Raw genomic sequence first — 22,186 nt, 5'->3', positions numbered from 1 at the left:
TGATTCCATACAAATTTCAGTTAAGTTTGCTCTATTTCTTGGAAGAAAACCATTGAAACTTTGATAAGGATTGCACTGAGTCTGTATGTGGGCAGATGGCCATTCTAACAATGCTAATTCTTCCAATCCATGAAGGACTATTTTATTTGTGTCTTCTAGTTCTTCTAACAGTAGGTTTTCCAGTATACAATAAGCCTTTCACTTTGTTAACTTTATTTCTTAGATATTTAATCTTTTTGGATACTAATGGAAATAGGATTGCTTTCATTTCTTTCTCTTCTAATTTGTTGCTTGTATATAGTAACACAATCAATTTTTGTATATTGGCTTTATAGCCTGTTTCACTGTACTGATTTATTGTTTCTGATAGTTTTCAAGTGGCATCTTTAGGATTTTCTATGTACACTATCATGTCATCTGCAAATAGTGATAGTTTTTCTTCCTTTCCAGTTTGTTTTTATTTTTTAAAGATTTATTTATTTATTTTTTATGCAAGAACCGGTGTGCAGGCCAAATGAGCAGGAGGATGAGAGGACTCATCAGAGACAGAGTGGGGAACAGAACAGGCAGACTGATGAAAAACACTGCTGAGGGGAGCAGTGGGCACGACAGGAGTGGTCTGCTGCGCCATGTGGGACCCTCGCTGGCCGGCTGGCCGGGATCGAACTGGCGCTGCAGAGGCTGTGGACAGCTTCACAGTGTGGCGCTCAACTGCCTGTGCCAGCAGGGGAGGTCCCTTCCTTTCCAGTTTGGATTCCCTTCATACCTTTCTCTTGCTTAATTTGTCTAGCTCGGACTTCTAATATGATGTTGAATAATTGGGCTGACAGCCAATATCTCAAAGAACTCACATAACCCAACAACAAGAAAATAAATAAACCTATCAAAAAATTGGCAGAAGATTTAAATCGACACTTATCAATTCTAAAGATGACATCTAGATGACTAACAGGCACGTGAAAAAATGCTCATCATTGTCTGTTATCAGGGAAATGTCTGTTATCAAAACCCCAAGGAGATAACCACCTCACACCTCTGAGAATGGCCCATATGAAAAATACCAGAAACAACAAATGTTGGTGAGGATATAGAGAAAAAGGAGCCCACGTACTTTGTTGGTGGGAATGTAGATTGGTCCAGCTCCCAAGGAAAACAGTGTGAACGTTCCTCAAATTCATTAAAATAAAATTTACTGTATGATCCAGCAATTTCCCTCTTCTGACTACCTGAATAATGCAGAAACACTATTCCCCCCAGCCCATGACTCCAGTGCCTGGAAACCCCTTGTCTACTTTCCATCTCAAACATTTTCCTGTTCTGAATATTTCATATAAATGCAATCATACATTTTTTGACCTTGTGTGTCTGGCTTTTTTCACTGAACATAGTATTTTCATGGTTCTTCTACATTGTAGCAGGTGTCAGCACTTCATTCCTTTTACTGGCTAAATAATATTCCACTGTGTGTGCAACCACATCTTGTTCATCCATTCGTCAGTTGATGGGCATTTGCCTCCAGGCTTTTATTCATGCTGTTCCTTCTGCCTGCAATGCTTTTCCCTATTCCTGGCTAGTGAGGTTGTCCTTCAAAGCTGATTCTGCCTCTTGGGCTTCTCTTGAAATCTCAGGTGATGCTTTCTTTCTGAGTTCCCTGTGGCTCTAGTCCCTTGCTGAGGGGCCACAGACCAGCAGCATCACTGGGGAGTTAGGCAGAATTTCAGGCCAGACAGGTTGAAACAGTTCTGTCTTTAATAGGGGTTCTATGATTCTCAGGCATACTGAAGTTTGAGAAGCTCTGGGCAGACTTACTTTTAAACCGTTCTCAAGTTATTCATTGTCAATATCCACATTAGACCTCAGCTGGGCCACGGTGCCTGCGGGTGTGCAGAAGTTGTTGAGTGTGGGGTGCCTGGAGTGGATCCCAGCTCTACCAAATTCTACCTGTGACTTTGGGGAAGTTATTTAACACTTCTGTTTCTTCAGTTTACCATTTTCATGGGGATTGATTGAGTTAAGGACTAAGTGCTGTGTTAGCTTCTATTATTTTTGCTATTGTTAATGATCATCTTCAAATTTCCATGGTTTACCCCATTTGTTGATGTGCAGTGACTGCTCAGTAAATGCTTGTAACATGCACATATGACAATGTATTAGAGATTTTTTTTTTTTTTTTTGCTTGTAAGTCATAGGAATTCAGCTCCAACCCATTTACACAAAGAACGGAATTATCATGCACTGAAGAAGATGAGTTGGCACAGGACTGGCTTAAAGTTAAATCTAGGGTTCCAACATCATCAGCCTCTGTCTTGCACTCTGTTTCTCAACTTTTTTTTGCTTCTGTGTAGCTTGCATCTTTAGACAGTGTCTCTCCTTGTGGTGCAAGATGGTTCTGGAAGTTCTAACCAGGGAAATCCTTGAAGTACAAGCAAAAGCCTCAGGGGCGATTCTGATAGGTATGTCTGGGTCATGTGCCTATCTCTGAGTTGACCTTGAGCTTGGAATCTGGCCAGGAAACTGCACTGGATCTTGTGTTTGTACTTGAGTGGGTGGTGTCCACTCTGCCCAAACCAACTGAAACTACAGAATTGGTTTATAAGGTAGGGTTTGTGGTCCCAGAGGTGATGGGGCCCTTTAGTGCCCTTTGGGTAAGAAGGGTTTGCAGGCACCCTGTAGGATGCTGAAAACATGTGGCCCAAGGTTTCATGCTGAGCAATACTTAATTAGTCCAAGTCTAGCTACTTGCATTTTTGGGTAACCAATAATTTAACATTTCTTCTTTGTTCTGATTATAAAGACAACATATGTATATTTAGGGAAAATTATTGTGAAAAATTATGAAGAAAAAATCACCCATAATTCTACACTCAGATGAATTTTGCTTATCACTTGGGTGAATTTTGCCGGCCTTATTTCTACATGTGTGTGGTGGGGTACATACCAAACTGAACTTGTATCCCGCTTTTTTTCTCTTTTGACAAGAATGTTGCTTTTCGCTTTTTTTCTCTGTTTTTCATTCTAGTCGTTTTGATCACCATGGTTTTTAATGTCTTCACCCTGCATTTAGTTTTGAACTTTCAAGAATTCAGATATTCTGTCAGTTAGACCAGCCGCCTCTCGAAGGCCGTTTGAGCTTGGAGGAGGAGGAAAGCCACCTGTGGAGCCAGACGACTCGGCTTGCTAATTCTGGAATCATTAGACTGTCTGTCCTGTGAGCCCAGTCCTGCCTGTGCTCAGGTCACGCTGGAGTTAAGGATGGCGTTTCCAGCTTTCAAGGGCCGTAAACAAGAGAAAGGGTGTCTTCTGGAGAGACCCTGGAGTCCCTGGCAGGCAGGTCCTCTGAGGGAATGTGAGTGCTTGGACTCAGCTGTTTGGCTCTTTGGGACTTGGATGCTAACTGGTTAGGCCTGTTTAGGGGCAATCCCATCCCTGTGGTCTGGAAAAAATATCCAGCTGTCACGCCAATCGGCATATCCACTGAAACTCCCCCAAAGAGCAACATTTGGCGTAGTCAGCAGAGTTTAGTGGAGGTGGCTGGCCAGGGAGAATTCTTATTATATTCGCTGTGAGGTTGGTGGTCATGGCATTATGACTGTCTTGGTTTCTCTGGCAAGTTCTGGTGTGGAAGGCTCCAACAGACACTGCCGCGCAGAGCTGCCCCGAGAGCGAGATGAGGGGAAGGGTGTCAGGGGAGTGAGAAGGTCAGGAATGAAGGCTGTGGCTCTGCCGGGATGTGAGAGAAGAACAGGAGACTGCCTGCGTGAATCATGAGAAATCTCTGATGGAATTAGCCGTGCAGAATGCGTGCTAAGTGCTGCTTCCTTCCCCTCACAGTCAGACGTTTTGGCCAAGGCTGGAGGGGGAAGAAAAGGCAACTCTGTAAGGGTCCCATCTCACCAAGCATGGAAGGAAGATTGCTGGAAAAGGTCTCAGAAGAGCGACTTGGGGATTCCTTGCACTCCCGGGGCCGGGAGGTCGGGTGCCATGTCCCCAGGTCTCTGCTGGTGCAGCGTGCGCGTGGCTGAGAGGTCAGCTCTTCGCCCAGCCCGTCCCGACCATCTGCTCTCTAAACTTGCTTGCTAGGTGGGCCCCTCTGTTTCCGTATCTGGCCCCTGTCACCAGCTCACACTCCCCCTACCCATCTGACTTTTTTCTTGGTTTCTCCACTTGTCACACAGTTCGCGTCTCAAGCTTCCCAGGCCCAAAGCCACCCCGGCGGCCCAGCTCTTGCTTTTCACTCCCTCCCTCCCCTTAATCCTTCTGTGTTGCCTGTGTTCCTTAAAGGGCATCCCAAGGCCATCAATCAGACCTTGCCCCCTCCCCCCATCAGCAAATAAGTCCCATGATCCTAAATCTCTTACATTGTCCAGTCTCTCCATCTTTGCTCCCCATCCTCGACCAGGACGCCACCCTGCCTCTACTGGGCTATAGCACAGCCTCCAGGCCAAGCAGTTGGCTGGCTCCTGCTCTCCACCCTCCGCAGCCTGCTTCTTGCAGGCCCCTAGTGCCACGCTTGGCTCCAGCTTTGGCGTCCTGTTGCAGGGAGTGTGAAATCGAGACCTGAGTTGCTGCCAGCACCTGCCCACCTGCACACCTCCCTCAACCCCTGTGTCTGCTCTGCTCCAGTCACCTTGGCCTCCTGTTGGTTTTTTAAAACCTACAAGCCTTCCCTACCTCTGCAGCTGTTGTTCCCCTGCCCAGGAGTGGTGCCCTGGGCTTGCCCCTTGCCATCGAGCTTATATGCCGCCTCCACAGAGGGCTTTCCGGAGCCCCTTTCTCAAGTGAGCTCTATGCTGCTCTCCACCTCCATCTCCTTCTGCTGCCTTTTTTTTTTTTTTTAAGATTTATTTATTTATACAAGCACTGGGTACAGTCAGAAGCGCGGGAGGGTGAGAGAATTCACCAGAGCCATTGCGGGGAGCAGAACAGGCAGACTGACGAAGTACACTGCTGAGGGGAGCAGTGGGCGCGCCACGTGGGACCCTCACTGACGGCCGGGGATGGAACCGTGCTGTAGAGGCTGCGGGCAGCTTCGCAACCCAGCGCTCAACCGTTGCACCATGAGGCGGTCCCGCTGCCTTTCTTATGCTTAAATGTTCTTTCTTTATTGTTATCTTTGATCTTCAGCACCTAGGGTGTCTCCCTTGGTTACCATGGAGAGCCCGTACCCAGCATGCTGCCTGGCTCTTGCTAGTTGCATAAATAAATCCAGCGTGCATGGCCGAGCACATGAGACAGAGCACATCAGCACTCGGTGCTTTCCTTAGTCAGACATTGTGCACGATTTGGTGGGCAGTAGTGACACGACCTGCCCCGTGCTCACTGCCAGTCACTAAGTGAGCCGCTTGTGCCCATTTAAAAAAATTTTAAAAAAGATTTTAGTTATTTTTGTGTAGAAGAACTGGGACGTGGGCCAAAGGTGCCAGGGGTGAGAGGACTCACCAGAGACAGAGTGGGGAGCAGAACAGGTGGATCTACTGAAATCCACTGCTGAGGGGAGCAGCAGGGAGCCAGGAGAGGTCTGCTGCACCCTGTGGGTCAGCTCCCTGGCCGGGAATCGAACTCAGGCCTCAGCAGTGGGTTATCCTGGTGACAGTGCTCAGGCTTAACTCCAGGCCACCAGGGAGGCCCACTTGTGCCCATCTGACCTTCTGTCTTCAACCTAAGGATATGTTTCTTCTAACCGGGGGCTGTTGGCGCTGTTTGGGTTTCCTGCCCTGACAAAGTGGCAGATTATATCGATCTTTGCTCTTCTGTTTACAATGTCATTAGCTTCACAGATGTCTTTGCTTTTGGGGAGAAACCCTCCTTGGGCAAGTATTGTCAGGGTGGCCAAGGTTCTGCTATGTTAACAATGACCCCCATCTCTCAGTGGTCTGATGAAGCAAGGTCTGTTCTTGGTCCCGGCACATGCCCAGGGTGTGTTTCTTGCTTCCTTCTCACACAGGGCCAGCCAGCCTCCCCCTCAAAGTGTGTTTCTTGCTTCCTCCTCACACAGGGCCAGCCAGCATCCCCCCCAGCACCCCCTCCAGCCTGTGACCCTCCAGGTGTGAGTTCGAGTCACTAGTTTCCAAGCTAGGATCAGTGGAGTGCTGTGTGGGAGCCCAGAGAAATGCCCCCTGAGCTTCTTTCCAAAGGCTCTGCGGACTGTGGGCAGAGAAAACAGCCTCAAATGAGGTACACCCAGAGAGAAAGCAGGTTTCAAGTGGCGCTGTGTTTTTGGAATCTGCCAGATGTCAGAAACTCTTTGAAACAAAACAAATGCTGTTTCAGTTCCACAGAAGGAGCCCTGCGAAGCTGATGTGATGTGTGGAGAACCCAATTACCAACCCACTGTGCAGGAGAAGAGTCTCTTCTTGCTCATGGGGCTGTGGGTGCACGTGATCACAAGCTAGATCAAGGTCAAGGTCAGCGCAGAGCAAAAGCCACTGGCCGCGAGGTCTCTGGGTTCCTCTCTGCCAAACCTCGAGTGTGACCAGGCCACTTACTCTTCGGGGATGAGCTGGGAAGGGTCATCCAGAGACCCTTTCACAGGGCCTGCGGTCAGTGCCTGTAGCGCCTGAGTGGGGCTGCGGTGGAGGAAACGCCCACATCCACTCCCACTGCAACGGCAGCTCCGCTCTGCGCGTTGAAACCGCTCTCTGTGCTGGTCAACATGTGCTTCCTGAGCCACAGAGCCACCGCCAGGGTGGGGGGACCCTCCTCTGCCAACCACAGAGGCAGCTGGTCCACGGACGAGGGTGGCGAGTGCCAGTGTGCACTGGGGGTTCTCAGGATGGGGACGATTCCGAGGGGTAGAGAGGGCCCAGCCAGCCTGGGTTAGCTCGACGCAGACAAAGCCGGGCTGTCCACAGGGCGCCGTTCAGAGGACGCGCTCGTCCTTGCTGATGCCAGTGGGCTGCTTGTGAGATGAGCGCGAATTCAGTGTCCGCGCCAGGGCGGGCTCTGCCGGGGCAGCGTGGGTGACGAGAGAAGGTGAGGTGCGTCGCACAGTTCCTGACAGTCTGAGGCGAGGGCTGCGTGAGAAGGAAAAAGAAGAATATTGGATGGTTTCACTTGTAGGAGGAATGTAGAGGAAGCAAATGAGGGATCGGGGGAAAAAGTAATTATAATAAATTAAAAATCAAAATCAACAGGCAACTATAAATCAGAGGCTTCGGGGCCAGGGGAGGGGTCCACACAGGGGCGGGAGGAGCACAAGGGACTGTGGCGACGGGACACGGGTGACGGGGCGGTGGGAATTCCACGGGGACTGCGCCTGCGAGGAGAAAGCAGACACTGTACAAAAATGAATGATGTAAAATATATGAAATAAAAATAAAAAAATAAAAAGTAAAAAAAAAAAATCATGAGATACCATTTGGAAAGAAAAATAAAGTCTCTGCTGCCGCAGCACATCCTTGTCCTTGGGGGGGGGGGGCGCGTGACGGCTGCGACTGTCCCCACCCCCCCTCCCTTCCCTCGCTGCTGCTCATTCATTCATTCACCCTGTTGCGGTGTTGGCTGCCCCTGCCCTGCACCCTCCGCGCCCAAACTGAGAGGAGATTTTGCCGCATGGCTGCTCCCTCTCGCCTGTGCAGGAGAGGGGCTTTTTTTTTTTTATTTTAAAAAATATTTTATTTTATATAATTCTTACATAATTTTTCATTTTTGCACACTGTATGCATTTTCATTTTGGTTATATTCCCCATACAATTCCCACCCCCCTTATTTTGTCCCTAATCCTTCCTCTCCCCAACCCCCGCCCCTGGTGTATGGTTTTTTGTTGATTTTGATGTTCACTGTCTTATAGTTATTCATTCTCCTGGTCCCTTATTTAAGTTTTCTAGATTCCTGCTATGAGTGAGACCATCCGGTATTTTCCTTTTTCTTTCTGGCTTATTTCGCTGAGCAGGATCCCTTCCAGCGCCATCCATGTTGCTGCAAATGGCGTGTTTATCTTTTTTGAATGCTGAGTAATATTCCATGGTGTCTATGGACCACATCTTCCTGATCCAGTCATCTATTTTTGGGCATTTGGGCTGTTTCCAAAGCTTAGCTATTGTAAACAGTGCTGCTATAGGTGCCCTTGGGAATGAATGTTTCTGTGTCCTTTGGGTAAATACCTAGGAGTGGAATTGCTGGATCCTATGGAAGCTCCATCTTTAGCAGGTCGAGGAATCTCCACACAGCTCTCCATAGTGGTTGGACCAGTTTGCACTCCCACCAGCAAAAAAAAAAAAAAAAAACCAAAAAACTAGCAACAACAAATGCTGGCGAGGAAATGGAGAAAAAGAGGGGCTTTAAAGGCATTTTCAAGGTAGGGGCTGGAGCCTGGGGACGCAGGGTGAGGGGGAGAAGCAGAAGGGGAGGCTGGGTGGGATGGGGCCGGCCCGCAGTAGACAGGGAGTGCTGAAAAGCGACCCTGCACAGGCCTGGGGCGCAGAGGGAGCTTTCGGTGTCATGTGGGCAGCTGGGATGAGCAGGGAGAAGGGCAAGAAACGAGGCTGGAGAGAGTGACTAGGGTCCTGAGTTAGACCGTGACCCTCCCAAAACCCGCTCAAGCCTTACCATGTTCCTGTGAGCAAAACCTTTGGAAGGGGCCTTGGCAGACGGGGCGAGTGCAGATGGCAGGGAGGAGGAGGCCAGGACCAGAGGGAGGCATCCCCAGCCATGGGACAGGGACGAAGGACTTCCTGAGCCCAGGAGCAGAGCAGGCAGGCAGGAGTGTTCTCGAGCCTTCCAGGGAGCACAGCCCTGGGCACCTTGGTTTGGGCTTCTCTCTCTGGAAGTCCTCGTCATCTTAAGCCACCGGGTCTGTGCTGGGGCAGCCCCTGGACGCTGACACGGAGGGGTGGACCGTGTGGGAGGGTGGCCTTGGCCCTCGGTTTCCCTGAGGGAGAGCTGTGTCATCGCCAGAACTGTGCAGCCACTCCACTGCCCACAGGGGCTGGGCCGGGGCTGGGATGGGGGGCAGACAAAGGCCCCCATTTTGAGGGATAGCTCCTACTTGTTTTCTCTGACTTTTCAGTAGAAGTTGGAAATCATATCTTTAAATATTGGCCACGAACGAGCATAAACTTGGAAGCCATGCAGACACAGCCCAGCAGTGTGTACCCCGCTGGGCTGCGGCCTCAGCCCCGGAGACCCCCGCCCAGCAGCTGCAAGTGCAGGAAAGCGCCGAACACCGTCGTGTTGGTCCCTGGGGGCACGGTGTGAAAACCTCTCGTTTCCTGTAACATGGAGAAGCGCGTACCCCAGCAATGTTGGGAGTGCCTCTGTGGGGAGACCAAGGTCCCCCGGGATAGCCTGTCCTGGAGACAGCCGAGGTCTAGGGTCCCCCGCCCCGAACCGTCTCACCCCTCACACGGAGAGGACGTTAAATGCTGCTGTGAAACTGTGGGGCCCTCAGACTCAATTCGCACCCCCATAGGCCCAAGGATCATGTTTAAACACCGATTCAGATTCCGTGAGTCTGGGGGTGGGGCTGAGGGTCTGCATTTCTGATGAGTTCCAGGGTTGGTGCCAATGCCAATGCCTCTAGCCTGAGTACCCTACTCTGGGCCACAAAGTGTTCAGGGATCTTGGACTCCATAGTGCATGCCAGAGAACCCCCCTCTCCACCCCTCCCCCCCACTCTGACACTCATCCGAGTCCATGGCCCGCTGTGTGGGGAGGCGGGACTGTGTCCGGGGGACAGGGAGGCCGGGGAGTGTGCTTTCGTGGCCCCTGGCCAGTGCGTGGATGTGGCAGGGCCCTGTCTGCTGGAGGAAACAGGAGACCAGCTACCCCTCCCTGACCAAACTGCAAGTCGGGACCCTGCGCTCCTGCTGCTCGCCAGACCCCCGTGCCTGGCCTCTCTTTGCGGGCAAACATTTTTCTTTACGCTCTGGGAAAAATTGGATCCATAAATTGAATCTGCCTTCAGGCAGTTTAACTTGCGTGGCCAGCACTTACTCAGCAGATCGCCCCCAGCCTCATTAACCTCGGCTCCTTCTCAAGAAGTTTTTTTGGGGGTGGGGGCCGGGGGGAGGTGGTGGTGGGAGCGCTTTCGAATTATTCTGTGATCATTCCCGGAGCGCGTGGAGCAGGGCCATGTGTTCTGCCCCGTGTCTTGGTGTCGGGCTGTGTGTGTGTGTCTCTGTGTGTGTCCGTGTGTCCAGATGTAAAAAACCAGCACCTCGAGTTCTGCTGGCACCATGCCTTGCCTCCATCTCCCATCACCTGGAGAACTGCTCGACTGCAGACTCCTGGCCTCCACCGGGCATCTCCTGCCTTGTGCATCACCTTTCCCCGCTGACCTCACGCACGGGATCTGGAAAACACCACTGGAGAGGACGCTCAGAAGGTTCTTCTTGCTTGTTGGCTGGGTCCTTCTGCCCGTCTTTGGGTCACAGCCCCAATGCCTGTATTGTATATGGCAAAGGAGCTCTGTTTCTCAGAGGCCCCTGGATTCACGCTGGATGTGGTCTCTGATGTGGTGTCATGGCGTTTGCCTCTCCCCTCCATTTCCTCCCATTCTGATTACTTCCTGGGGACCCTCACCCCCCCACCCCCCAGGCTCTACAGCTGCCAGATGGTGGGCCTGGCAGACCGGCTTTAAAGTCTGTTCTTGATCCATGGAGCTGTGGAGGGGCCCTCGTTTCCCCCCTCAGCACGCACACTCCTTTGTACAGAGCTTCTGCCTGCACCGGGCCTGCCTGCTTGTTCACTCAGCCAGTCCTCAGCCAAACACAGTGGATGCCAGCCCACCGCCCCCACCTTCTCCCATGCCCTTCCCCTCCAGGAGAGAAGGTTCTAAGACACTGTATCTCGGCTCCCTGGGCTCCCAGTGGGGTGGAGCTCCAGCTGCCCACAGCAGGCACCTGCTTTTCAGACCTCTGGGAGTAGCTTCTTCCTGCCACCAGCTCATGGCCCCAGTTCCCACAATGCTTCCCAGGATTATCTCCCAAGCCAATTGCTTGCCTCCAAATCCTCACCCAGGCCCTGTCCCTGGAACATCTTCAGTGCTGAAATGGCCTTAAGCACGTTACCTTCACATGCCCCTCACTCAGTGGGCGCCGCCAGCAGCAGCGCTGAGAGCTGAGGATGTGGAGGCTTGGAGAGCTGAAGCCACGTGGCCAGCTCAGGAGCCGGCCCTCCGGGACCGGAACCCAGGTGTGCTGGTGCCAGCACCTGAACTCTCAGCCTTGACTTTGTTCTGCGAGTCTGTGGCAAGGGGTGGGTGGCGTGTGTTGGGTGGGGGTGAACTTCTGGTCGTCTCTTGCCCCCGCCCCTCCTCCTTGCACCTCCTCAGAGCAGTCACTGAATCAGTAGCATGGGTGGAGAGGGTGAGAACCCCGGGTGAGGGTGGCTGTCAAACCCAGCTGGAGCCAGTGTGCCCGCCTCAGACCCGGCGTACTTGTGGGCCAGTCTTGACAAGGACTGGAGCTGAACTGGGGGCAGAGCAAACCTCAGCCGAGAAAGAGCCCTTCTGGTGGAGGGGCCCCTCCACTGCCCCCGGCCAAGCACCCCCGTGAGCTGACCTCCACATGCCGGCGAAATGCTCCCTTGGGTCGGCCTTTCCTGGTGGAGGGCCTTCCAGTCGCGTTGATCGGTTTCTGCCTCTGATCTGGCTTGCGGCAGCCCCCGATCTTCCCAAGCTCTGTGCCCTCATGTGATAATTTTGCACTTGAGCCCACAGGCTCTTCTGCCAAGAGCCGACTTTCTGTTTTGAAAGAAACAATAAGCTGCTCTGGAATGGTAATGACTCCCCGGCCCCCACGGGTCCAGCCCCTCGCTTGTTCATTTGGTGGGTTCGGCAGACTCGGGGGCTGCCCAGGTCTGAGGGCGTGAGGTCAGACTCCCACTGTGGTGACTGATGTGCTCAGGCCTGTGGGTGTGTGGTCAGAAGCCGGGGAAGCTCTCTTAGGAAAAGAAATGCCGATGCAGGAGACAGTACCAGCAGGCCCAGTTTTGTGATGGGGCTTTTGTAAAGATCATCACAGGGTTTGTAGATTTCATAATGAAATCACCCTAGAGCTTATAATTATTACCTGTAAGAACAATCATCGCTTATTCTCCACACTTACATTCCTATAAAATACACACACAAATGGGATTATACTGCACATGTTTCTTTTACTTTAGAATATATCAGGGACCTCTTTCCAAGATGGTGCACAAAGACTCTGCTTCATTAAAAAAACCTATCATGGGGCCTCCCCGGGGGCGCAGCGGTTGAGCGCTGGGTTGTGAAGCTGCCCGCAGCCTCCGCGGCGCTGGTTCGATCCCCGGCTGCTCCCCGGCCACCGGAGGAGGGTCCCACATGGCGCGCAGACCTCTCCTGCCGCCCGCTGCTCCCCTCAGCAGTGTACTTTGGTCCTTCTGCCTGCTCTGCTCCCCGCTCTGGCTCTGGAGAATTCTCTCACCCTCCCGCGCTTCTGACTGTACCCAGTGCTTGGATAAATAAATAAATAAATCTTAAAAAAAAAAAAAAAGTCTTCTCACATTTAAAAAAAAAAAAAAAACCTATCATGACAGAAACTTTCAAAGGTGTACAACAGTAAGGAGAAGAGTAAGATGAACGCACCATCGCCAGACTTCAGCATTGGCAGCGCCTGGCTAGCTGTGTTCCATCTGGATAGCCCCCTCCACGCCGGCTGCTTCTGCACTTCCCAAATGCTTGGCAGAAAGTCCCAAACATCATATACTATCACAGTGTCATCATATACTATAACATCGTTATAAGGATCACAGTGCACCTCATTCTTTTATTTATTTATTTATTTATTTATTTATTTATTTATTTATTTATTTATTTTAGAACAGTATTACTGCCTTTTTTTTTTTTTTTTAAAGATTTATTTGTTTATTTATACAAGCACTGGGTGCAGTCAGAAGCGCGGGAGGGTGAGAGAATCCACCAGAGCCAGAGCGGGGAGCAGAGCAGGCAGAAGGACCGAAGGACACTGCTGAGGGGAGCAGCGGGCGGCAGGAGAGGTCTGCGCGCCATGTGGGACCCTCCTCCGGTGGCCGGGGAGCAGCCGGGGATCGAACCGGCGCTGCAGAGGCTGCGGGCAGCTTCGCAGCCCAGCGCTCAACAGCTGCGCCACCGGGGAGGCCCATTCTTTTTTTTAATGTTTATTTTTGTGTAAAAAACTGGGGTGTAGGCCAGAGGTGGGGGGAGTGAGAGGATTTACCAGTACCAGAGACAGAGTGGGGAGCAGAACAGGTGGATCTACTGAAATCCACTGCTGAGGGGAGCAGCAGGGAGACAGGAGAGGCCTGCTGCGCCAAGTGGGTAGCTCCCTGGCCTAACTCAGGCTGCTGTGTTGGGCCGTTTCAGTGGAAGCACCAAGACTTAACCCCTAGGCCATCAGGGAGGTCCTCTCATTCCTTTTGAATGACCATGTAATACTCCATCGATAAATATACTATAATTTATTGAGCCTGTCTCCTCTTGATGGACAATTCATCTGTGTTTCATGCAGGTGAACACACATTTTCTACTAGCAGATGAGGAAGTCAATGGAAAGTTTTGTCTCCTCTCTAAGGACTCTCTGGACTTGAGTAAAATTGAAGAATGCTTTCTCGCTGCCTCCTGCCTCCTCTAGACCCAGTGGGGAGGCTTGCTAGCCAGAGGCGGGGGTGGGGTAGTCATCCCCACAGCCTGAGAGGCCCAGGAAGGGTGTGCATCAGGCCATCTGGTCCGCGCTCCCAGCAGAGGACAGAATGACTAGAATGAGTGTCGTGGTGTCCTGGCGCTGCTGCCACAAGCCACTACCACTGGGTGATTCAAGAACGCAAGTTCATTCTCTTCTAGTTCCAGAGGCCAGAAGTCTCAAGTCAGGGTGCTGTTAGGTTGTAGCCTCTCCAGTGTCTCTAGGGAGACTCTAGCCCTCTGGCCTCTCCCAGCTTCTGGAGGCTGCTGGCAGTCCGTCACTCCCGCCTCTGCCCTCAGTCACCCGGCCTCCTCCCACGTTACAAGCGAGGGCACGAGGACAGGCCGTGAGCCACGGCCCAGCTGCCCTGCACCTCGCTGAGGAGGCTGCCAGGCGCCCACCAAGCCTCTCCGCGTCACCGCCTCCGCCCAGACCAGGGCGTGTGTTCAGGACCGTCTCGTTGCCAGGCAGCACTGTGGGGCTCCCGTTCCAAGAGGAAGACTTTGTGGAGAAACCCTGTTCAGCCAGTAGTTTAGTGTTTTTTCCCCTGAGATGAGGACGGACAGCGCCGGAACCAAATCTCTGCCCCTAAAGGTTTGTCTGTGTATTGGTGGCTTTGGTTTCTGGACGAGGATGGCTCTTTGAACAGCCCGTGCGTTCTCGCTGGGAGCCGTCTCCAGGCTGAAGACCCCCTTCCTTGCTCCTCTTCACGCCAACCACAGCTAGGGAAGGGAAGGCTGAGCGGGAATACTGGCGTCTCTCACCCCCCAATGCAGTGCCTCGGCCGTCGTGCCATCCGTTTTGGCGGCGAGGCCCTCAGCCTCCGGAGCTGCATATACATTATTCATACGTCTTTTTATATCACCTACTGTGGCACCAGCTGGGCACAGCAGCTACTACAAACATGGCAGCAATAAAAAAGAATGTGTAATCAGCCTTTAAACATCCCTGCTCATCTGCCAAGGGGGGTACAGAAGGTGGAAGCGAGCAGCTGGCTGGTCCCGCTAATTTCCAGGCGTCTTTCCCATCAGAGCCCCCGACCTCAGCGAGGCTGATCCCAGTAGCCCGGCAGCCTGTATGGGGAAGGGTGGGTATTTGATGCCATAAGTGAGGGAAAATGTAAAAATATACATACTATCGAGCTGCTCCACAAGTGGGGTGTCACTCCTGGTCCTGCCTTCAGGTGCTGGCGGGGGGCTCCTTGGTTACTGCTCTCTCATCTTTTCCTTCCATTTTGTTTTTCCGAGACACGCTGTTGCTACAGGAAAGTGCGTCCATCTCCAGGGTGCCGGGGACGGCTCTTTGCGCAGATGCACACCCGCTGTGGCGGGGTCGTGTCCCCCGGGAGAAGGTGGAAGGTCTCGCCCCAGGGCTTCGGCATGTGATGCCCTTGTTTGGAATAGGGCTGCTATGGGTGGGATGAGCTAAGATGAGGTTGTGACTGGGTTGGGTGGTCCAGTCGGACGCGTGTGTGTGAGAAGAGGGAGATCTGGATGCAGTGCATGCCCACGCGGAGAAGCCGCAAGAGCAGGAGCTTCCTCTCCGAGCTTGGGAAGGCAAGGGTTGCTGGGAATTCCTGCTTGAGCTGCCCCCCGACACCCCACCTGGGGCTTCTGGCCTCAGGTTGAGACAAGTTCCTGCTGTCTCAAGCCAGCCAGTTTGTGGTGCTTTGTAGGACAGTCCTGGCACTCTGGTCCACCGGTATAGGCACCCCTGAGACGCAGATCTAGAACCTTCTAGGACCCAGAAGTTCCCCTGGTGTTTCTACCCCTCTCCACCGAGCTGTCTGTTCAGAACTCTGTGGCCACTGAGACGTGCTGCCTGTTCTTGACCTTCATGTCACCGGATCACCGGCTGGAACCCCTGAGCGTGCAACTCTTCCTCCTGGGGTGCATCACCCACATTCCTGTGTGCTGCGCGCGTGCACATTGAGGCCTGTTTTCCCCACAGACACTGGCGGCTGCACGGATTGTGCTGGGCGGCGTGTGCTGGAGGGCCCCAGAACTCTCGTGTCCCCTGGGAGCATCGTAGGCCACTCCCCATGAGATGGCTGCACCTGCGGCTCCGGGCAGTGAAGGAGCAACGGGGAGTGACTGCCGGTGCGCCTGGGGTTCCTTTCGGGGTGAAGAAAATGCTGTAGAATTTGATAGTGGGGAGGGCTGTACACCTTTGCAGGCATACTGAACACCGGGTTCAGTTATGATGCGGGAGTCATCGCTTAATAATAGTAGAAGTGATAATTATAACAATGATGGTGACGTGATAGTAGCGATAATAACAGCAGCAATAAAATAATGATTAAAAATAGTAATAATAATGATAATAATAGCAATAATGATGACAGAAAACTAGTAATATTAATAATAATAACAATAATGATGATGATACTAATAGCAATAGTAATAATAATAAAATAAGAGGCTCTCGTCCTTGAAGACATGGAGAGCTGTCCTGGCCGAGGCTGCTCACTCCCCGGGCAGGCCTGGACCCCATCCCTCTAGACCCTTGTGCGTCCAAGTGGGATTTGTTCAAGTCATACTTAAGGAATCCCGAATTACTGCTTTTACATGCTTTAGAGGGAAACACACACTGGGTGGCGAGTGGCTGCCATGCTTCAGCAGCGCCTCAGCTTCCCCACTTGGTAAATATGGTTGTCAGTACCGATCCGGAGGGCTGCTGGGAGGAGTCAGCGAGGCAATAGGTGTGGTAGGTTTTGAAGCACGGCCAGCTAGTCGCAAGGCATTGCTTCCCTGTCTCTTAGTCCCCAGAGGCCTCATTCCTGACCCGGTTCATCACCTGTGGGTTTGGGTGCGTCTGCTGCTGCCTCATCTCAGTGATTGAAGAGATGATAAATGGTGAGATCAGGCTGAAGCTGTGGTCGGCCTGTGACCCTAGAGTCCAGTGATTGTTCCTGGCATCATTCACTGCTTTCAGCTCTTCACAGCCCTGATCCCGGGCTGATATAAGTAAAGCTTAACAGGATCTGATGGTGCAGGGGCCGCGTGGTAATCACAGTGAGTTTTAATATTCAAATTAGAATGTGGATGAACTTGGATAATCAAAAACTTTTCAATTCTGCTCTCTGTTCTCTGTTACGTCTCCTCAAGGCTGAATAGCTTTGAAATGGCTATAAATTTGCATAATGGTTCCCATAAAGCTAATCACTTTAGGTCTGGAAGCTTTTTTGCCTGGGGTTACTGGAGTCCTCCAAGCTCCCCTAGCTGCTGTACACAGTCAGAGGAACTGAGGACTTTTTAGGGAGAGCAAAGGGTGTTGAAGAGTAGCCGTGGTCACGGGGGCATCAAAAGACAGACCCAGGCTCCAACGTGACCTTGGAGCAATTCCAAGGTGACCTTGGAGTGATTCCTCCTGCCATTTGGTGGTGTGGGGGGTAGGAACAGAGTCCGGAGGCCCCGGAAGATCTGCAGTATGGGTTTTTATAGTGTTTGGAGACATTCTTCTCCCTGGGCCTCTCCCTTTGAGTTGGTGAATGCCAGCTAGCCCCTTGAGATCTGGTAAGCTTTCCCTCCCATATTTGTCTCTCCTTCCCAGGAGCCCCTGAGCACTGGGGCTCACTGCTCATGCTTCTTGAGTTTTATACATTTCAAATAATCTGAATCTTGAAAATCTGCACGTCCTGGTAATGGAGAGAGGCAATGGTTGTTTTCATTAGTCAATATATTCGAATTGTACAAAATTCGAAAGGTACAAAAGGGTGGCTCCGGACAGAAGGTTTGTCCCTCCTCCCTCAATTCATTTGTTGAGATTCTAACCCCCAAAGTAATGGTATTTGGAGGACAGGGCCTCTGAAAAGTCATTAGGTCATGGGGAAGGAGCCCTCAGGCATGGAATTAGGTGCTTTAAATAAAGAGACTGTAGAAGTTGTGATAGCCCTTCTACCATGTGAGGACCAGACCCCAGACCTCAGAATCTGCCAGCATCCTGAGCTTGGACTTTAAGCCTCCAGAACTCCAGAACTGAAAGAAAGAAATTTTTGTTGTTTATAAGCCTCCCCAGTCTGATACAGATTCATCTAGTAGCCTGAACAGACCAAGACAGGAGTGCACGTGAAAAGTCTCCCTTCTGCACCTCTTTCCTGCCGCTAGTTCTTCCCACAGGTAATTGTGCTACCAATTTCTTATCGCCTTCTACGAGAAAGATGACACCCATCGCTTATAAACAACAGCTGACTCCAACACCAATTTGTAACTTGCTTTTTCCATTTAAATTATGTGTTGGTTTCCTAATGCTGCTGACCACATACTTGGTGCTTAAAACACACAAATACAGTTTTGTACAATCTGGAGGCCAAAATCCCAAATGGGTCTCACTGGCTAAAATCAGGATGCTCCCCCACTTCCTCCAGGTTCGAGAGGCTATCTGTGCTCCTTGGCTCATGGCCTCTTCCTCCACCTTCAGAACCAGCAGTGTCACATTGTCCAGTTGTCCTTGACTCTCACCCTCGTCCTCCCTTCTCACTTCTTGCATTGGGATAATCCAGAATAATCTCCGCATCTCAAAATCCTTAACTTACTCACAGCTGCAAAGTCCCCCCTTGCCATGGAAGGTGACGATTCCAGGTTCTGGGCGTTAGAACATGGGCTTCATTGGGGGAACATGGGTCTAGCCACCACAATTTATATTGTAATGAATTTGTTCCATGTTAGGGCAGAATGTTCTTTTCTTTTTATCAGCTGCAGCTTCCACTGTTTGCATTGTGTTATGGTTTACGTAACTGTTGCCCGCTCGGCCAGCACTTAGCTTGTTTCCAGTCTCTTCCTCCTACAGCCAATGCTGCAGAAACAGCACTTTTTTGGGCACCTTTGCTGGCAGAGTTGTCGGATGAATTTCAGGAGATGGGGTTGCTGAGTCAAAGAGTATGTTGGCTGAATTTCATTAGATATTGCCGAATTGCTCTAAGGGTGGTTAAAATTTATTCTAGAAAATTCCAAATATATTAAAAAAGAAAGACTAGTTTAATGCGCTCTGTGCACCCATCGCACACTTCATCAATTACAGTGACCAACTCCAGGCCAGTCTTGTTTCGTCTACACCCCTGTGGGCCGTCTCTAGCGCCTTGGTTGTTTAGAAGCAAAACCCAAACCCAGGAAGTCCAAGGGACTCAAAACATTTAAGCACGTGGCACCTGTCAGTGAGATTCTTGTGGCGGAATGGAACTGAGAGGAGGAGCCGGCCCAGTATGCTACACTGGGGACACCTGGGTTCCCGGGACAGTGGGGCCAGTGCCCTTCACCTGGAGACCCTTGGCACTGCCCCCCTCGTGGCCCTGCGTGGAGATGGTGGTCCCGTTGCCTCATCCTTTCCACCCAGAGACAATCTGTAAAATCAGCACTGCACTGCAGATTTGCGGAAATGATGTTCTGGAAGGTTGTGTGGTGAGGATGAGCTGACTCAGCAGCTGCTTTGGAACTCCGACACTGAGCGAGAGCCCGAAAGCAATAAAGAAGTGCTTTTTGACCTGCCGTATCTGTAATTATCAGCAAGCGAGAGTCCTCTCTGCAACACCAGAACTTTGCTATCTCGCCTTATCAAATTTTCACACCGCTCTTCTGAGAGTAATAAAAAGGAGTGGGGATTGGCTTCCGGGAAGACGGCACTCCGTGGAGAGGCTGTCCCCCCCAGAGCTCAGATCTTGACCGAGGATGGGCTCTCAGCGAATTCGAGGGTGCGGTGTTTGTGACGGTGAGGCCAGGATGGTGGATGTCGGGGTGTGGTGTTTTGCGATGGCATGGCCAGGATGTCAGTTCCCTTCCCACCACGTCACTGTCAGCAGGGCCAGTTCCTCCTCTCTGAGACTTGCAGCCCCTTAGGTCACAGAGTCTGAGGAAATGTGGGGAGAGCAGGCAAGTGATTTCGGGCCCTAGCTCAGGAGAGGACAAAGGAGACAAGGATATGTGAAAAAATACAGGAAACGCCACCACTCCTAGGACCCACATGCTCTGCAGCCATCCTGACACCTGAGCCAGCTCCTCCTCCGCCCCTCCACAGCTGGCAGCCTGCTCCAGTCACCCGTCCTCTGGGTCATTTCAGCCCCTGCTCTGTCTCTCCCCTGCCGCATCAGCCAGAGTGACTCATGAGGCCCCCTCAGCCCCGTCTCCCTGGGCCACAGAGCAGTCCCCACCCCTGCTGCTCTACCCGCTTCTCCTGCAGCAGCCCAAGCCTCAGGGACCCACCCTTGCTATTGCCTCCATCTGAATGCTGTTCCTGAGAGAGCTGCAGGGCTTGACCCGGGTGCCAGGGCCATCTTTAAAAGAAGTCTTTCCTGGCCACTAGCTGAGACTGCAGCCCCCACCCCTGCACGCTCCTTATTCCATCTCTGTCTTTACTTTTCCCCTTAGCCCTTCTAATTAACTAACTAATGAGCTAGATAACTGCGAATATAAATGTGTATGCAGCATATATCTTGCATAAGGGATGTCTCAGTAGTTACACATGCGTGTACTGTTACATCACCATATATTAACTGGCTGTAACTACCCACGAGGACTCCACGCGGGTATATCCACAGCGAACGTTAACACGCGGGCGTGCTCGCTGCCTGTCTCCCTCCACCGGCCCCCCCCCACGCTTGTCCTGCTCACGGCTGCTGCCTCAGTGTGCCCGGTGCCCAGTAGGCGCTCAGTGACCCATTTTTGGGTGATGTCTGGGTCCAGGGCTGATTGAGGAACCCCGTGGGGTCCCTTATTCCCAGAGCCGTGTCTTAAGTGTCTTATTTTTATTCATTTGATTTTTTTTTTTTTTAAATCAGAGGAGGGATTTTGTCTCCTTGGTCGAAGGGGCTTTCCTAGTTGGTGCTCGGGGAGCAAGGCAGCAGCCTCGGCCGTAAACTTTCTGCTCCTACTCCCACCGCTCGGCCCTGGGCGACATGGGGAGGGATTGGCCACCCCTGCCTGGCCCTGCGCCACGCACCACCTCCGTAAGGAAACTCCCTCAGAAATTCTACTGGCTCCTAAAAGGAAAAATGTAGGTGAGTGAAAGACCAGTTTTAAGCTAGAATTAAAAATGGAACATTCCATCTCAGATGGAAATGTGTGGTGGACTTTGGTGTTTCAGTGCTTAACCAGGTGGGCATTTTGGTGGTCAAATGGGTCAAAAAATATTCCGGGCTCATTCCCGGAGCCCTGAGGGTGACACAAGGTGGATGGGGAGTAAAGACGGGGGTAGGGAGCTGCAGGCACTCCCCCCGCTCCCCCAAATCAGGATGGAGCACTGGGTGCAGGGACAACACTTGGGGTGTCTCATCTCCCTTCTGGGGCTTTCAGCCTTGTCTCTAAGACCAACAGCCGGTTCACAGTCACAGGCAAACCTGACGGCCCGCTGAGTGAGCCTGCAGGACGGTCTGATGCTCGCTGGCCTTCCCAGCCGGGCTGCCCTTGGCTGCCCAGCAACGTCAGAGGCAGTTGGGGTGTCACCTGAAAGGAGGTTCAGATGTTTCTCCAAGTTCTTCTTCTTGTAGCTTATTATTTTCTTGTAAATTGTGTAATTTTGCAAACACACCAGAAAAAAAAAAAACCCACAAAAAAACAAAAGAGAGGGAAAGCATCACAGGACCTCATTAACAACATACTTTTGCAATATTTGCTTCAGATCTCTACTGCTCTCCTAAGAGATGCTGTCACAGTTACAGCTAAACCACCAGCTCATTTCCCTCCTTCCCCAGGGAAACACGGTGCAAAAGGCCTTCCTTACCCGCTTCCCGACTGCACGTCTGTCACACGGGCTCAACCTGCGCCGCGCTGCCCAGAGGGGCTGGCGCCGGGATCCGTGAGCCGGGCCATCTGGGACACGGCCCAGGGACGAGCTTGCACTTGGCCTCTGGAAGATGATAGGCCGCTCTGCTCGCGGAGGGCGGCACATTGCGCCTCCTCCAGTGGCTCTGCTTCAGCACGCAGCGCGCGCCCGCTTCTCTGCCCCCGGGGGGGTGCTCCGGCCCCTGTGCTGCGCCTTCTCGTCTCTGCTTCTGCCCCAGCGTGACCTCGTGGCAGTGCCCACCCAGGACGTCCAGTTCCTAATCCGGCACCTGCGGCTGTGTCGGGGCACGTGGAAGAGGAACACGAACATTTCGTTATTGTTGCTGATGAAACAAAGGCTGCTGGTCCCCAGCCTTCAAGCAGGCAGGACATGAGGGTTGTCAGGGTGGGGCTGGACTGACCCCAAGGGCCCTTAATGGGAGGGCGAGGCAGACAGTCAGAATCAGAGCTGGGGTGCGAGAAAGACTTGATGCACAGCTGTCGTGTCGAAGTGGAGGCTGGGACACCAGCCAAGGAGTGCGGGCGGCCCCGGGAGCCGGGGAAGCGAGGACACCCACTCTCCCCTCCGGCCTCTGGCAGGCGCGCAGCCCCGTCCACACCTGGTTTTACCCCAGTGAGGCCCACTTTGGACTTCTAACCTCAGAACTCTCGGGAAATAAATTTGTGTCGTTCAGGTTTGTGGTCATTTGTTACAGAGGCCGCAGGAGGTCGCATGTGCCTTCCATGCGGGGCCTCTCCCTACCAGCTCTGTGCCTCTCGGTTCCTTGCCTGATTTGTAGCTTTTCGTGCTGTTCT

The sequence above is a fragment of the Talpa europaea genome (assembly GCF_964194135.1).
Source record: "Talpa europaea genome assembly, chromosome: 12".
NCBI classification, from domain to species: Eukaryota; Metazoa; Chordata; class Mammalia; order Eulipotyphla; family Talpidae; genus Talpa; species Talpa europaea.
The sequence above is the reverse complement of the archived record's forward strand: the minus strand, read 5'-3'. Positions refer to the sequence as shown.